This window comes from Oncorhynchus clarkii, chromosome 3 (genome assembly GCF_045791955.1).
Source record: "Oncorhynchus clarkii lewisi isolate Uvic-CL-2024 chromosome 3, UVic_Ocla_1.0, whole genome shotgun sequence".
In the NCBI taxonomy this organism is placed as follows: domain Eukaryota; kingdom Metazoa; phylum Chordata; class Actinopteri; order Salmoniformes; family Salmonidae; genus Oncorhynchus; species Oncorhynchus clarkii.
Genome location: NC_092149.1, coordinates 6,790,379 through 6,809,380, shown reverse-complemented (window position 1 = coordinate 6,809,380; position 19,002 = coordinate 6,790,379).

Here is a 19,002-nt window from a genome sequence, read left to right as displayed (position 1 = left end):
GATTGATTGATTGATTGATGAGTAATCTCTAGTATCACCTTGCTTGTCTGTGGTTTTTGTGTGTGAAGTTTTGAACAGATGTGAAAAAAACCTGTAAAACTGTCAGAGTTCCCATTGCTGTTATTGTGAGACTGTCTGTGCGGTTTAGTGTTGTAATAATCTCGGTTAACCCAGAACTAAAATCTCGTAGTCTTTACGTAGTCTGTCCACGAAAAGACTAGTGTTGTTAAACAAAGGTTTGCCATGGTTGATATGTGTCCTGGGGCTAGACTAGTATCAGAGGAGAGGGCTGGGATCCTGCAGGGGGGAGAGGAGGGGGAAGAGGAGGGCCCTCAGGTCCTGTGTGGGAGCAGCAACCTCTGACCTCCTCCTTTCCTTATTTTTCTACACTTAACCCCCACCCTCCATCTATCCTCTCTCTCTCAACCCCACCCTCCATCTCTCCTCTCCTCTCTCTCAACTCCCACCCTCCATCTCTTCTCTCTCTCTCCTCTCTCTCTCAACTCCCACCCTCCATCTCTCCTCTCCTCTCTCTCAACCCCCATCCTCCATCTCTCGTCTCTCTTTCAACCCCCACCCTCCATCTCTCCTCTCTCTCTCCCCTCTCTCTCACCCCCACCATCTCTCCTCTCTCTCTCTCAACCCCCACCCCCATCACTCCTCTCTCTCAACCCCCACCCTCCATCTCTCCTCTCCTCTCTCTCAACTCCCACCCTCTATCTCTTCTCTCTCTCTCAACCCCCACCCTCCATCTCTCCTCTCTCTCTCCTCTCTCTCTCAACTCCCACCCTCCATCTCTCCTCTCTCTCAACCCCCATCCTCCATCTCTCCTCTCTCTTTCAACCCCCACCCTCCATCTCTCCTCTCTCTCTCACCCCCGCCCTGCATCTCTCCTCTCTCTCTCAACCCCATCCTCCATCTCTCCTCTCTCTCTTACCCCCACCCTACATCTCTCCTCTCTCTCTCAACCCCCACCCTCCATCACTCCTCTCTCTCAACCCCCACCCTCCATCTCTCCTCTCTCTTTCAAACCCCCACCCTCCATCTCTCCTCTCTCTCTCTCAATCCCCACCCTCCATCTCTCCTCTCTCAATCCCCCCACCCTCTACAATATTTATGCTCTCTCTCGCCCAATTTCTCTTAGCTTTATATGTGTCCAAAGCAGAGACAATGTTGACCAAACATAGAACCCTGGCATCTAGTCTTGTTTTGTCATGTCTGAGAGCACTGTTTGGCCGACCACGGGCAATGGACACATCACTTACAGACTTAATCCTTTTAGTTCCTGGAGGAACATAGGGCCTGTACTAAAGTTATCCTCTTAGTTCCTGGAGGAACATAGGGCCTGTACTAAAGTTATCCTCTTAGTTCCTGGAGGAACATGGGGCCTATACTAAAGTTATCCTCTTAGTTCCTGGAGGAACATAGGGCCTGTACTAAAGTTATCCTCTTAGTTCCTGGAGGAACATGGGGCATGTACTAAAGTTATCCTCTTAGTTCCTGGAGGAACATAGGGCCTGTTATAAAGTTATCCTCTTAGTTCCTGGAGGAACATGGGCCTGTACTAAAGTTATCCTCTTAGTTCCTGGAGGAACATGGGCCTGTACTAAAGTTATCATCTTAGTTCCTGGAGGAACATAGGGCCTGTACTAAAGTTATCCTCTTAGTTCCCGGAGGAACATAGGGCCTGTACTAAGGTTATCCTCTTAGTTCCTGGAGGAACACAGGGCCTGTACTAAAGTTATCCTCTTAGTTCCTGGAGGAACATAGGGCCTGTTATAAAGTTATCCTCTTAGTTCCTGGAGGAACACAGGGCCTGTACTAAAGTTATCCTCTTAGTTCCTGGAGGAACATAGGGCCTGTACTAAAGTTATCCTCTTAGTTCCTGGAGGAACATAGGGCCTGTACTAAAGTTATCCTCTTAGTTCCTGGAGGAACACAGGGCCTGTACTAAAGTTATCCTCTTACTTCCTGGAGGAACATAGGGCCTGTACTAAAGTTATCCTCTTAGTTCCTGGAGGAACATAGGGCCTGTACTAAAGTTATCCTCTTAGTTCCTGGAGGAACATAGGGCCTGTACTAAAGTTATCCTCTTAGTTCCTGGAGGAACACAGGGCCTGTACTAAAGTTATCCTCTTAGTTCCTGGAGGAACATAGGGCCTGTACTAAAGTTATCCAATATTGCTGGTCTTGGGTTGCTATTTTTGCCTCTGACCATGACAGCAGATCTTCTTGAGTTCTGCATGTGAAATTCTGTGCCAGGTCAAGGCTGGGCGTGAGTTCTGCATGTGAACTTCTGTGCCAGGTCAAGGTTGGGCGTGAGTTCTGCATGTGAACTTCTGTGCCAGGTCAAGGTTGGGCGTGAGTTCTGCATGTGAACTTCTGTGCCAGGTCAAGGTTGGGCGTGAGTTCTGCATGTGAACTTCTGTGCCAGGTCAAGGTTGGGCGTGAGTTCTGCATGTGAACTTCTGTGCCAGGTCAAGGCTGGGCGTGAGTTCTCTATGTGAACTTCTGTGCCAGGTCAAGGCTGGGCGTGAGTTCTGCATGTGAACTTCTGTGCCAGGTCAAGGCTGGGCGTGAGTTCTGCATGTGAACTTCTGTGCCAGGTCAAGGTTGGGCGTGAGTTCTGCATGTGAACTTCTGTGCCAGGTCAAGGCTGGGCGTGAGTTCTGCATGTGAACTTCTGTGCCACGTCAAGGTTGGGCGTGAGTTCTGCATGTGAACTTCTGTGCCAGGTCAAGGCTGGGCGTGAGTTCTGCATGTGAACTTCTGTGCCAGGTCAAGGCTGGGCGTGAGTTCTGCATGTGAACTTCTGTGCCAGGTCAAGGTTGGGCGTGAGTTCTGCATGTGAACTTCTGTGCCAGGTCAAGGCTGGGCGTGAGTTCTCTATGTGAACTTCTGTGCCAGGTCAAGGCTGGGCGTGAGTTCTGCATGTGAACTTCTGTGCCAGGTCAAGGCTGGGCGTGAGTTCTGCATGTGAACTTCTGTGCCAGGTCAAGGTTGGGCGTGAGTTCTGCATGTGAACTTCTGTGCCAGGTCAAGGCTGGGCGTGAGTTCTGCATGTGAACTTCTGTGCCACGTCAAGGTTGGGCGTGAGTTCTGCATGTGAACTTCTGTGCCAGGTCAAGGCTGGGCGTGAGTTCTGCATGTGAACTTCTGTGCCACGTCAAGGTTGGGCGTGAGTTCTGCATGTGAACTTCTGTGCCAGGTCAAGGCTGGGCGTCCTTTTCTGCGCCTGCCTTTTCTAAGACCTGTAGCTTGTGTTCTGCTCCATAGAGTAGCAGTAGGCAACGGATAACAACAGTTAAAAGGGTGCCGTGAAAAGGTGACGAGCATCAGTTCCTCCTGTCTATGTCATAAGGAACAGGATGACGTCACTTCTGAGCCGTGCTGCTTCTTCTCAATGAATATTTAATGTGTCAAAACACTGAGGGGCCTTTGATTGGGACAGGAAACCAAACCAAGCAGACAAGGTAGCACAATAAACGTTGAAGAACAACATGTGTACAGTACATGTATCTCCACCGGGTCCCAAACACTTTGATTGATTTCTGCAGTTAAGAACAGCATCTTGAAGTCTTTGTCTCTCTATTGCACACAAAAGCCTTTTGAATGCCGAGCCCTGGAGTGAAGGGAGGTGTGAAGAGAGAAAGAGGGAGATATAGAGAAGTTAAAACCTTTGACAGACGAGAGAACCAACACAAGTTCCTTCCACATCCACACAGAGAATATGTGGTACTGTACAGCTGTACGGGGAGTTGGATCTATGGATCTGAGGGCTTCTGTTTTAACGTTCAATCAACCAGATCCCAACCAGGACATCATCATCACCACCACCAGGTTCAATCAACCAGATCCCAACAGGACATCATCCCCACCACCAGGTTACATCAACCAGATCCCAAAAGGACATCATCCCCACCACCAGGTTACATCAACCAGATCCCAACAGGACATCATCCCCACCACCAGGTTACATCAACCAGATCCCAACAGGACATCATCCCCACCACCAGGTTACATCAACCAGATCCCAACCAGGACATCATCCCCACCACCAGGTTACATCAACCAGATCCCAACAGGACATCATCCCCACCACCAGGTTACATCAACCAGATCCCAACAGGACATCATCCCCACCACCAGGTTACATCAACCAGATCCCAACAGGACATCATCCCCACCAGCAGGTTACATCAACCAGATCCCAACCAAGACATCATCCCCACCACCAGGTTACATCAACCAGATCCCAACAGGACATCATCCCCACCACCAGGTTACATCAACCAGATCCCAACAGGACATCATCCCCACCACCAGGTTACATCAACCAGATCCCAACCAAGACATCATCCCCACCACCAGGTTACATCAACCAGATCCCAACAGGACATCATCCCCACCACCAGGTTACATCAACCAGATCCCAACAGGACATCATCCCCACCACCAGGTTACATCAACCAGATCCCAACCAGGACATCATCCCCACCACCAGGTTACATCAACCAGATCCCAACAGGACATCATCCCCACCACCAGGTTACATCAACCAGATCCCAACCAGGACATCATCCCCACCACCAGGTTACATCAACCAGATCCCAACAGCAGAGGAGGGCAGCCGTGTTGTCATATTCCTTTATGTTGTTGTTTTCTGTTGTTTTTGGTCCTGTGTGGCTCAGTTGGTGTGGCACCACAACACATTTACATTTAAATCTGAGTCCTGTCTTTTATCTAGTCCTGTCTAGTCCTGTCTTCCTATCTAGTCCTGTCTAGTTCTGTCTTCCCATCTAGTCCTGTCTTCCTATCTAGTCGTGTCTAGTTCTGTCTTCCCATCTAGTCCTATCTAGTTCTGTCTTCCTATCTAGTCCTGCCTGCCTATCTAGTTCTGTCTTCCCATCTAGTCCCGTCTTCCTATCTAGTCCTGCCTTCCTATCTAGTCCTGTCTTCCTATCTAGTCCTGTATTTTAGTCCTGTCTTCCTATCTAGTCCTGTCTTCCTACCTAGTTCTGTCTTCCTATCTAGTCCTGTCCCAAGGCTGGGCGTGAGTTCTGCATGTGAACTTCTGTGCCAGGTCAAGGCTGGGCGTGAGTTCTGCATGTGAACTTCTGTGCCAGGTCAAGGTTGGGCGTGAGTTCTGCATGTGAACTTCTGTGCCAGGTCAAGGCTGGGCGTGAGTTCTCTATGTGAACTTCTGTGCCAGGTCAAGGCTGGGCGTGAGTTCTGCATGTGAACTTCTGTGCCAGGTCAAGGCTGGGCGTGAGTTCTGCATGTGAACTTCTGTGCCAGGTCAAGGTTGGGCGTGAGTTCTGCATGTGAACTTCTGTGCCAGGTCAAGGCTGGGCGTGAGTTCTGCATGTGAACTTCTGTGCCACGTCAAGGTTGGGCGTGAGTTCTGCATGTGAACTTCTGTGCCAGGTCAAGGCTGGGCGTGAGTTCTGCATGTGAACTTCTGTGCCACGTCAAGGTTGGGCGTGAGTTCTGCATGTGAACTTCTGTGCCAGGTCAAGGCTGGGCGTCCTTTTCTGCGCCTGCCTTTTCTAAGACCTGTAGCTTGTGTTCTGCTCCATAGAGTAGCAGTAGGCAACGGATAACAACAGTTAAAAGGGTGCCGTGAAAAGGTGACGAGCATCAGTTCCTCCTGTCTATGTCATAAGGAACAGGATGACGTCACTTCTGAGCCGTGCTGCTTCTTCTCAATGAATATTTAATGTGTCAAAACACTGAGGGGCCTTTGATTGGGACAGGAAACCAAACCAAGCAGACAAGGTAGCACAATAAACGTTGAAGAACAACATGTGTACAGTACATGTATCTCCACCGGGTCCCAAACACTTTGATTGATTTCTGCAGTTAAGAACAGCATCTTGAAGTCTTTGTCTCTCTATTGCACACAAAAGCCTTTTGAATGCCGAGCCCTGGAGTGAAGGGAGGTGTGAAGAGAGAAAGAGGGAGATATAGAGAAGTTAAAACCTTTGACAGACGAGAGAACCAACACAAGTTCCTTCCACATCCACACAGAGAATATGTGGTACTGTACAGCTGTACGGGGAGTTGGATCTATGGATCTGAGGGCTTCTGTTTTAACGTTCAATCAACCAGATCCCAACCAGGACATCATCATCACCACCACCAGGTTCAATCAACCAGATCCCAACAGGACATCATCCCCACCACCAGGTTACATCAACCAGATCCCAAAAGGACATCATCCCCACCACCAGGTTACATCAACCAGATCCCAACAGGACATCATCCCCACCACCAGGTTACATCAACCAGATCCCAACAGGACATCATCCCCACCACCAGGTTACATCAACCAGATCCCAACCAGGACATCATCCCCACCACCAGGTTACATCAACCAGATCCCAACAGGACATCATCCCCACCACCAGGTTACATCAACCAGATCCCAACAGGACATCATCCCCACCACCAGGTTACATCAACCAGATCCCAACAGGACATCATCCCCACCAGCAGGTTACATCAACCAGATCCCAACCAAGACATCATCCCCACCACCAGGTTACATCAACCAGATCCCAACAGGACATCATCCCCACCACCAGGTTACATCAACCAGATCCCAACAGGACATCATCCCCACCACCAGGTTACATCAACCAGATCCCAACCAGGACATCATCCCCACCACCAGGTTACATCAACCAGATCCCAACAGGACATCATCCCCACCACCAGGTTACATCAACCAGATCCCAACCAGGACATCATCCCCACCACCAGGTTACATCAACCAGATCCCAACAGCAGAGGAGGGCAGCCGTGTTGTCATATTCCTTTATGTTGTTGTTTTCTGTTGTTTTTGGTCCTGTGTGGCTCAGTTGGTGTGGCACCACAACACATTTACATTTAAATCTGAGTCCTGTCTTTTATCTAGTCCTGTCTAGTCCTGTCTTCCTATCTAGTCCTGTCTAGTTCTGTCTTCCCATCTAGTCCTGTCTTCCTATCTAGTCGTGTCTAGTTCTGTCTTCCCATCTAGTCCTATCTAGTTCTGTCTTCCTATCTAGTCCTGCCTGCCTATCTAGTTCTGTCTTCCCATCTAGTCCCGTCTTCCTATCTAGTCCTGCCTTCCTATCTAGTCCTGTCTTCCTATCTAATCCTGTCTTCCTATCTAGTCCTGTATTTTAGTCCTGTCTTCCTATCTAGTCCTGTCTTCCTACCTAGTTCTGTCTTCCTATCTAGTCCTGTCTTCCTATCTAGTCCTGTCTTCCTATCTAGTCCTGTCTTCCTATCTAGTCCTGTCTTCCTGTCAAGTTCTGTCTTCCTATCTAGTCCTGTATTTTAGTCCTGTCTTCCTATCTAGTCCTGTCTTCATATCTAGTCCTGTCTTTCTATCTAGTCCTGTCTTCCCATCTAGTCCTGTCTTCTATTCCTGTGTTCCTGTCTAGTCCTGTCTTCCCATCTAGTCCTGTCTTCTATTCCTGTGTTCCTATCTAGTCCTGTCTTCCTGTCTAGTCCTGTCCAACAATGGATAGCCTGGCTAATTCATGTCAATCTAATGAAGTCTGGGATGCGTAAAAGTAGTGAAAAATATAGGGAATATGGTGCCATTTAGGAGGCATCCCTCGATCAGATGTATCATCCACTCAGAGTAAGCATGGCTGTTATCCTGAATATGAATGTAGATAGGAAGACAGGACATCCCTCGATCAGATGTATCATCCACTCAGAGTAAGCATGGCTGTTATCCTGAATATGAATGTAGATAGGAAGACAGGACATCCCTCGATCAGATGTATCATCCACTCAGAGTAAGCATGGCTGTTATCCTGAATATGAATGTAGATAGGAAGACAGGACATCCCTCGATCAGATGTATCATCCATTCAGAGCAAGCATGGCTGTTATCCTGAATATGAATGTAGATAGGAAGACAGGACATCCCTCGATCAGATGTATCATCCACTCAGAGTAAGCATGGCTGTTATCCTGAATATGAATGTAGAAAGGAAGACAGGAGATCCCTCGATCAGATGTATCATCCACTCAGAGTAAGCATGGCTGTTATCCTGAATATGAAGGTACCGGTGACCTGCTACACAGCCCTACAAAGACGTCACTATGGTGTCATAAAGTCATACACAGAGCCATATAATATACATGGATCTGATAGAGCATGTCTTTGGGTCAAAGGATACTGAAGAATAATGTATTCCTTTGACATGCCAATGCTCTCCCTCCTCAATTTAGGGAGGCAGAACAGACAGATGTAGACCTGGGTTACAATACAAACGGCACCCTAGTCCCTTTATAGTGCACTACTTTTGACCAGGGCCCATAGGCTATAGTGTCCTATATAGGGAAAAGGGTCAGCCGTTTGGGACGCAGCCCTCCCCTCTCCACTGAACTCAGCCCTCATGTGTGCCTCCTGGTCTGTTTCATCTAAAGGCTAATGCATGAGGTTAATACCCAGTATAGCTCAAAGTGACAGAGGTATTTCAACTACTCCTTAGACTAGATACATGCCTGCTGGTCAGGGGCCAATCCGCATCACCTCTACAGTCAAAACTGATCTAGTGGTCCAAAACTCCAGGAACGTACCCAGTTCATATATATATATATGGTAGTGTATATATATATATATATATATATATATATATATATATATATATATATATATATATATCTACATAGGCGTACAGAAGGCCAGCATCCCTGAGTCGCCTCTTCACTGTTGACGTTTCAGTGGGGAATACGCATGCAATCTGGCAATCCTCCAACCAGGATTTATTGAAAAACTATGCATTTTTTAAAAAATTACAACTATATCCAATGCCTTGTGGTCAGGGGTCAACCTCCATCACCTCTAAACACTGGCTGGCTCAGATGTGTGGGTACTGACTGAACAGTTCACGCTGGCAATCTCAGATGTGTGGATGTTGACTGAACTGTTCAGACTAGCTGGCTCAGATCTGTGGATGTTGACTGAACAGTTCAGACTGGCTGGTTCAGGTCTGTTGATGTTGACTGGAGGTGGGTGGATGGGTAGATGGGTGGGTGTATAACAAGAACGTCCAACAACCCAAAGGTTGCGTGTTAGAATCTCATCATGGACAACTTTAGCTAATTCACTTACTACTTTTTAGCTACTTTGCAACAACTTTGCATTTTAGCTAACCCTAACCCTAACCCTAACCCTAACCGTAACTCCTAATTCCTAGCCTACGTAAACGTCCAACTTCAACTGTAGTTGGCTAATGCTAATGTTATCTAGGTGACTAACGTTAGCGTTAGCCACCTACAGTTAAAGTCGGAAGTTTACGTACACCTTAGCCAAATACATTTAAACTCAGTTTTTCACAATTTCTGACAGTTAATCCTAGTAAAGGTTCCCTGTCCTAGGTCAGTTAGGATCACCACTTTATTTTAAGAATGTGAAATGTCAGAATAATAGTAGAGAGAATGATTTATTTCAGCTTTTATTTCTTTCATCACATTCCCAGTGGGTCAGAAGTTTACATACACTCAATTAGTATTTGGTTGCATTGCCTTTCAATTGTTTAACTTGGGTCAAACGTTTCGGGTAGCCTTCCACAAGCTTCCCACACTAAGTTGGATGAATTTTGGCCCATTCCTCCTGACAGAGCTGGTGTAACTGAGTCAGGTTTGTAGGCCTCCTTGCTCGCACATGCTTTTTCAGTTCTACACATTTTCTATAGGATTGAGGTTAGGGCTTTGTGATGGCCACTCCAATACCTTGACTTGTTCTTAAGCCATTTTGCCACAACTTTGGAAGTAGGCTTGGGGTAATTGTCCATTTGGAAGACCCATTTGCGACCAAGCTTTAACTTCCTGACTGATGTCTTGAGATGTTGCTTCAATATATCCACATAATTTTCCTCCCTCGTTATGCCATCTATTTTGTGAAGTGCACCAGTCCCTCCTGCAGCAAAGCACCCCCACAACATGATGCTGCCACCCCTGTGTTTCACGGTTGGGATGGTGTTCTTCGGCTTGCAGACCTCCCCCTTTTTCCTCCAAACATAACGATGGTCATTATGGCCAAACAGTTGTATTTTTGTTTCATCAGACCAGAGGACATTTCTCCAAAAAGTACGATCTTTGTCCCCATGTGTAGTTGCAAACCGTAGTCTTTTTTATGGTGGTTTTGGAGCAGTGGCTTCTTCCTTGCTGAGCGGCCTTTCAGGTTATGTCGATATTGGACTCGTTTTACTGTGGATATAGATACTTTTGCACCTGTTTCCTCCAGTATCTTCACAAGGTCCTTTGCTGTTGTTCTGGGATTGATTTGCACTTTTTGCACCAAAGTACGTTAATCTCTAGAAGACAGAACACGTCTCCTTCCAGAGCGGTAAGATGTCTGCGTGGTCCCATGGTGTTTCTACTTGCATACTATTGTTTGTACAGATGAACGTGGTACCTTCAGGTGTTCGGAAATTGCTCCCAAGGATGAACCAGACTTGTGGAGGTCAACAATTTTTTTCTGAGGTCTTGGCTGATTTCTTTTGATTTTCCCATCATGTCAAGAAAAGAGGCACTGAGTTTGAAGGTAGGCCTTGAAATACATCCCCAGGTACACCTCCAATTATCTCAAATGATGTCAATTAGCCTACCAGAAGCTTCTAGATCCATGACATCATTTTCTGGAATTTTCCAAGCTGTTTAAAGGCACAGTTAACTTAGTGTATGTAAACTTCTGACCCACTGGAATTATGATACAGTGAATTATTGGTGAAATAATCTGTCTGTAGACAATTGTTGGAAAAATGACTTGTGTCATGCACAAAGTAGATATCTTAACCGACTTGCCAAAACTATAGTTTGTTAACAAGAAATTTGTGGAGTTGTTGAAAAACGAGTTTTAATGACTCCAATCTAAGTGTATGTAAACTTCCGACTTCAACTGTAGCCAATTCGTCACATATCATCTACGAAATGAATGATGGACATCCACAAATGAATATAAACAAAACGTAACATGCTGTATCATACTAAATGAAGGGAGACAGATATACATTTACTATGTTACTTCTACTCCTGAGTCCAGGTTTACTTATACAGTCATAATTATATTTAGAATGGGTGGGTAGTATAGTGCAGTATAGTGTAGTAGAGACTAGTATAGTGTAGTATAGAGTAGTATAGTGTAGTAGAGACTAGTATAGTGTAGAATAGTGTAGTATAGTGTAGTAAAGACTAGTATAGTGTAGAATAGTGTAGTATAGAGTAGTATATAGTAGTATAGTGTAGTATAGAGTAGTGTATAGTAGTATAGTGTAGTATAGAGTAGCATAGAGTAGTATAGCGTAGTATAGAGTAGTATAGTGTAGTATAGAGTAGTGTAGAGTAGTGTAGAGTAGTATAGAGTAATATAGTGTAGTAGATACTAGTATAGTGTAGTATAGAGTAGTATAGAGTAGTATAATGTGGTATAGTGTAGTATAGAGTAGAGTAGTATAGAGTAGCATCGTGTGGTATAGTGTAGTATAGAGTAGTATAGAGTAGTGTACTGTGGTATAGTGTAGTATAGTGTAGTATAGAGTAGTATAGTGTAGTATAGTGTAGTATAGTGTAGTATAGTGTAGTATAGTGTAGTATAGAGTAGTATAGAGTAGTATAGTGTGGTATAGTGTGGTATAGTGTAGTATAGCGTAGTATAGAGTAGTATAGTGTGGTATGGTGTAGTATAGTGGAGTATAGTGTAGTATAGTGTAGTATAGAGTAGTATAGAGTAGTATAGTGTGGTATAGTGTGGTATAGTGTAGTATAGTGTAGTATAGAGTAGTATAGTGTGGTATAGTGTAGTATAGAGTAGTATAGAGTAGTATAGTGTGGTATAGTGTAGTATAGTGTAGCATAGAGTAGTATAGTGTGGTATAGTGTAGTATAGAGTAGTATAGAGTAGTATGGTGCGGTATAGTGTAGTATAGTGTAATATAGTGTAGTATAGTGTAGTATAGTGTAGTATAGTGTGGCATAGTGTGGTATAGTGTAGTATAGAGTAGTATAGAGTAGTATAGTGTGGTATAGTGTAGTATAGTGTAGTATAGTGTAGTATAGTGTGGCATAGTGTGGTATAGTGTAGTATAGAGTAGTATAGAGTAGTATAGTGTGGTATAGTGTAGTATAGTGTAGTATAGAGTAGTATAGAGTAGTATAGTGTGGTATAGTGTAGTATAGAGTAGTATAGAGTAGTATAGTGTGGCATAGTGTGGTATAGTGTAGTATAGAGTAGTATAGAGTAGTATAGTGTGGTATAGTGTAGTATAGAGTAGTATAGGGTAGTATAGTATGGTATGGTGTAGTATAGTGTAGTATAGTGTAGTATAGAGTAGTATAGTGTGGTATAGTGTGGTATAGTGTAGTATAGTGTAGCATAGAGTAGTATAGAAGTATAGTGTTCCCTTGTGCTGCTATTTACCTTGCTATCCTTATGAAACGATAACATCATTCTGATTTCAAAGTGCAGTACAACATAAATGAGTAATAATCATGAAGTGAATGAAGCTGTCCCCTGGGCTGGTACAGTATGTTGTAATGAGGGTATGCATACATGCATGTAAATAGGCTACTTACTGGGCATTGCATTTGCATGGGTTTACTGGCAGAGTGTAGTTTCCAAAATATGAATTTAGTTTCCTGTTCCTAGATGTCCTGCTGGGGTTCTATTTCCCCAGAAATTACACTCTCTGGTGTTACGATCATTATTATCATACAAATAGCTTGTATTACATATGACTGACTGATTCACACAGGTTAGCAGAGGGTAGTGAGCTTCTAGTTTCAGTTTCCCTTTCAGATTCTGCATACAAAGCTGTTTATAAAACTCAATCAGCGTTTCGCAATGGAAGCTTGTTGTGGTCTTGTAACTAGGATTCTGTCATCATAAACAAACAGTTGGAGAGAGAAAGAAGGAATAAAGAGAGAGACAGTGAGTGAAAGAGAGAGAGAAAGGAGAGAGAGAGGAGGAGGAGAGGGAGGGAGAATGAATAAGGAGAGAGTAAGCAAGTGAAAGAGAGAGAAAGAGAGAGAGAGAGAGAAGAATAGAGAACGAGAGCATGACAGAATGATAAACACACGGAGAGAGAGAGAGAGATCAAAGACTACTATATAGTCAGGCCCCGTAACCACACTGAGGTTGGTCCCCTCGGCTCCCCCTTCCTCTCCTTCCTGTTCTCCTCTGTTCAGTGGATTTGAGAATAAACTCAATCCCTGTTAAATTATAGATTACAGCCCGGCTCTGGCTATAGTCACAGTGTGGCTGTGCTGATTGACTGCCTGCCTAGCTGTGTGTGTGTGTGTGTGTGTGTGTGTGTGTATGTGTGTGTGTGTGTGTGTGTGTGTGTGTGTGTGTGTGTGTGTGTGTGTGTGTGTGTGTGTGTGTGTGTGTGTGTGTGTGTGTGTGTGTGTGTGTGTGTGTGTGTGGAACCAGTTCTGAACCTCACACAGCTGTTTCACCTCTCAACCTCATTAATTAAAAGCAACATCAAACGCTCTCGACAACCCTTCACAGAGCTGGAGCAGGGGATATAGTTAAAGAGACTATATGAATATGGAAACATCTCTTCTCTCACATTCCGTACAATGTGGTTTCTGTTGGTGCTGTTGCCGTTTGTAGTCTTACCTTGTGCAATATTATTTATGGTGCATGGCTCTCTGAGACTGTACACATCATCTGGTGTAGCCTATACAGTACCTGTGCTGTGATATGGAGTACACTGTGGTCTGGTATGGAGAACCCTGTGGTGTGATATGGAGTACACTGTGGTGTGATATGGAGAACACTGTGGTCTGATATGGAGAACACTGGTGTGATATGGAGAACACTGTGGTGTGATATGGAGTACACTGTGGTGTGATATGGAGTACACTGTGGTGTAATATGGAGAACACTGTGGTGTGATATGGAGTACACTGTGGTGTGATATGGAGAACACTGTGGTGTGATATGGAGAACACTGTGGTGTGATATGGAGTACACTGTGGTGTGATATGGAGAACACTGTGGTGTGATATGGAGAACACTGTGGTGTGATATGGAGTACACTGTGGTGTGATATGGAGTACACTGTGGTGTGATATGGAGAACACTGTGGTGTGATATGGAGAACACTGTGGTGTGATATGGAGAACACTGTGGTGTGATATGGAGTACACTGTGGTGTGATATGGAGAACTCTGTGGTGTGATATGGAGAACACTGTGGTGTGATATGGAGAACACTGTGGTGTGATATGGAGAACACTGTGGTGTGATATGGAGTACACTGTGGTGTGATATGGAGAACACTGTGGTGTGATATGGAGAACACTGTGGTCTGATATGGAGAACACTGTGGTGTGATATGGAGAACACTGTGGTGTGATATGGAGTACACTGTGGTGTGATATGGAGTACACTGTGGTGTGATATGGAGTACACTGTGGTGTGATATGGAGAACACTGTGGTGTGATATGGAGTACACTGTGGTGTGATATGGAGTACACTGTGGTGTGATATGGAGTACACTGTGGTGTGATATGGAGAACACTGTGGTGTGATATGGAGAACACTGTGGTGTGATATGGAGTACCCTGTGGTGTGATATGGAGAACACTGTGGTGTGATATGGAGTACACTGTGGTGTGATATGGAGTACACTGTGGTGTGATATGGAGTACACTGTGGTGTGATATGGAGAACACTGTGGTGTGATATGGAGAACACTGTGGTGTGATATGGAGTACCCTGTGGTGTGATATGGAGAACACTGTGGTGTGATATGGAGAACACTGTGGTGTGATATGGAGTACACTGTGGTGTGATATGGAGAACACTGTGGTGTGATATGGAGAACTCTGTGGTGTGATATGGAGTACACTGTGGTGTGATATGGAGAACACTGTGGTGTGATATGGAGTACACTGTGGTGTGATATGGAGTACACTGTGGTGTGATATGGAGTACACTGTGGTGTGATATGGAGTACACTGTGGTGTGATATGGAGTACACTGTGGTGTGATATGGAGAACACTGTGGTGTGATATGGAGAACACTGTGGTGTGATATGGAGTACACTGTGGTGTGATATGGAGAACACTGTGGTGTGATATGGAGAACACTGTGGTGTGATATGGAGAACTCTGTGGTGTGATATGGAGAACACTGTGGTGTGATATGGAGAACTCTGTGGTGTGATATGGAGAACACTGTGGTGTGATATGGAGAACACTGGTGTGATATGGAGAACACTGTGGTGTGATATGGAGAACACTGTGGTGTGATATGGAGTACCCTGTGGTGTGATATGGAGAACACTGTGGTGTGCTATGGAGTACACTGTGGTGTGATATGGAGTACACTGTGGTGTGATATGGAGAACACTGTGGTGTGAAATGGAGTACCCTGTGGTGTGATATGGAGAACACTGTGGTGTGATATGGAGAACACTGTGGTGTGATATGGAGTACACTGTGGTGTGATATGGAGTACACTGTGGTGTGATATGGAGTACACTGTGGTGTGATATGGAGAACACTGTGGTGTGATATGGAGAACACTGTGGTGTGATATGGAGAACACTGTGGTGTGATATGGAGAACACTGTGGTGTGATATGGAGAACACTGTGGTGTGATATGGAGTACACTGTGGTGTGATATGGAGAACACTGTGGTGTGATATGGAGAACACTGTGGTGTGATATGGAGAACTCTGTGGTGTGATATGGAGAACACTGTGGTGTGATATGGAGAACTCTGTGGTGTGATATGGAGAACACTGTGGTGTGATATGGAGAACACTGGTGTGATATGGAGAACACTGTGGTGTGATATGGAGAACACTGTGGTGTGATATGGAGTACCCTGTGGTGTGATATGGAGAACACTGTGGTGTGCTATGGAGTACACTGTGGTGTGATATGGAGTACACTGGGGTGTGATATGGAGTACACTGTGGTGTGATATGGAGAACACTGTGGTGTGAAATGGAGTACACTGTGGTGTGATATGGAGAACACTGTGGTGTGATATGGAGTACACTGTGGTGTGATATGGAGTACACTGTGGTGTGATATGGAGTACACTGTGGTGTGATATGGAGTACCCTGTGGTGTGATATGGGGAACACTGTGGTGTGATATGGAGAACACTGTGGTGTGATATGGAGAACACTGTGGTGTGATATGGAGAACACTGTGGTGTGATATGGAGAACACTGTGGTGTGATATGGAGTACCCTGTGGTGTTTATTTAGTCCTTTTCCATGTTACCAGGCTGTCTATGCAACACTGTTCTGTACATACTCTGCTGTGTGGCTGTAGGAGTGGAAAATGTCTTCCTGTCCTTCGTATTTCCAGCTTTTAGAACATTGGATGACCATGTTTCTGGTCTTCAGTTTGTGTTAGAACTCTTCAGGTAGCTCTCATAGACAACCTAGAATACAAACACACACCAGTCAACAAAACAGATGATGTCTACTGCAGAATAAATATTTTCATCCATGAAACGAAGCTCCACCTTGAGGTGTCTCATCTGCAAAGAGGAAGACATGTTTTACTTATGAGATTGCATCCAATGGCCAATGATTATCAACACAAGCAACACATAATTATATCCTCTGACACTACAGAACAGGACACGACCGTGTCCCAAATGGCTGCCTATTCCCCACATAGTGCACTACCTTTGACCAGAGCCCTATTCTACAGTACATCCACTGACCAGCAGAGAGCACTGAGGCCCACCGCGGTCTTCCTCTAGCAGCTCACTCCTGACCAGCAGCAGGGAAGTTGGTCTCCTCACCACTCTCCTCTACCTGCTCCCTCTCTCCCTGGCTCTCCTCCTCCTTCTCCAACCACCTCTCCCTCCTCCTGTTGCTCTTGTTCCAGGTCGTAAAGCATTACAGGAATGTAGGTGATGCCCAGAGGGGCAGTGGGCAGGACTATAAAGCAGGGGGAGGAGTCTCTCTCTTTCTCTTCCTGGTCTGTGTCTGGCTCCTCCTTGTCCGAGGACAAGATGGCCTGCTCCATGTTCCATGACTGAACAGATATTGAACCTGTGCAGTCACTGTTTGCAGTCATTTCTTGGTCCACTACTTGTCTGGTTGATCCTCTTGTATCAGACCAACTATGGCCATCTGTTTCAGAGTCTCTCTTGTCAACAATGTTGTGCAGATCCTCAATAAACTCTGGATTTTCATTGTCTGATCGCAGTCGTCCATTAAAGATGACTGGGCCGTCGTACACATCAAGGGAAGCACAGCACAGAAAACAATAGCAGAACCACCACTTGGCGGATCCTTTGCGTGGTGCTCCTTCCATGGTCAAATGTGAAATAACAGAATTAGAAAAAGTAGAACGGCCCTCCCCATTCAAATGAACACGCCATTATCGGTGGACTGGCAGCCATTATCGGTGGACTGGCAGCCAATGTGAGTGTTATCAGGAGCACAGCAAGAAGCAATAGCAGGTGTTCCACTCAATCTATGCTGTGATTTGTTGTGTCAACTCAACTGACATGTCAAAAAAATACATTCTATGAGCCACATCAGATACTTCGCATCATTTGAATGAACATTCTATATTACCATGGAAACCAGCATCAGCTGATGGAACATTCCAAATTACCATGGAAATGTCCTGTCAATGTTAACTCCATGAATTGCCCGTTGTGTGTTCTTAGTTCTGGGCAGAGCCATAGTCCAATGTTCTTTCCTATTGACCTCCATTGTAAAAGAGGCAACTCTGTTGTTGATTTTTTGGTAAATACAGAAATTTAAAAAACATGCCGAAAAGCTGCTGTGTTGTTCAATGTACATGTAACCAGGTCAGAAATCTCAACCTACGGTTCGCAATGCTCCCTCAGTTGTCACGGCTTCAATAAGTAGTGTTTCCTAATCACACACAAAAAACAAATGTTGATATATTCATAGGAGGCATGACACACATTTGTGTACACTGAGTAAAAATCCTATTTTCAGTTTGCATTTGGTAGACTGGGACTGAAGGTTGGATAAACTGGGACACCATTAGTAGTCTGAATTATACCCCAATGACAATTCAACTACATTTTGATACATTGATCCTTGTGGTATTTTGTAATTGTATTATGTAAGTTTTGCCCATCCCTCCTTTCTGTTTGAAGCTTGCTCCGCCCCCCTCTATTATGTCATACCAATGATGGGATTTTGATCATGTGGTTTCTCTGTAAGGGCTTAGTAACAACAGTTCTGATTTTCTCTTTTCAGACCAAGAAATAAACAAGTCAGGATTAAACTGTCCCAGTTTATCTAACCTGTCTGGATTAACGAGTCAGGATTAAACTGTCCCAGTTTATCTAACCTGTCTGGATTAACGAGTCAGGATTAAGATGTCCCAGTTTATCTAACCTGTCTGGATTAACGAGTCAGGATTAAGCTGTCCCAGTTTATCTAACCTGTCTAGATTAACGAGTCAGGATTAAGCTGTCCCAGTTTATCTAACCTGTCTGGATTAACAAATCTGTCCCTGAATTAACAAATCTGTCCCAGTTTATCTAACCTGTCTGGATTAACAAGTCTGTCCCTGGATTAACAAGTCTGTCCCAGTTTATCTAACCTGTCTGGATTAACAAATCTGTCCCTGGATTAACAAATCTGTCCCAGTTTATCTAACCTGTCTGGATTAACGAGTCAGGATTAAGCTGTCCCAGTTTATCTAACCTGTCTGGATTAACGAGTCAGGATTAAACTGTCCCAGTTTATCTAACCTGTCTGGATTAACGAGTCAGGATTAAACTGTCCCAGTTTATCTAACCTGTCTGGATTAACGAGTCAGGATTAAGCTGTCCCAGTTTATCTAACCTGTCTGGATTAACGAGTCAAGATTAAGATGTCCCAGTTTATCTAACCTGTCCGGATTAACAAGTCTGTCCCAGTTTATATGGTGTCCCACTCTTTCTGAATTCACCCTTCAGTAATTGTAAGATTATTGTGGATTTGGTCTATTTAATAATACTCTGGTATTCCGTAACTGTGTA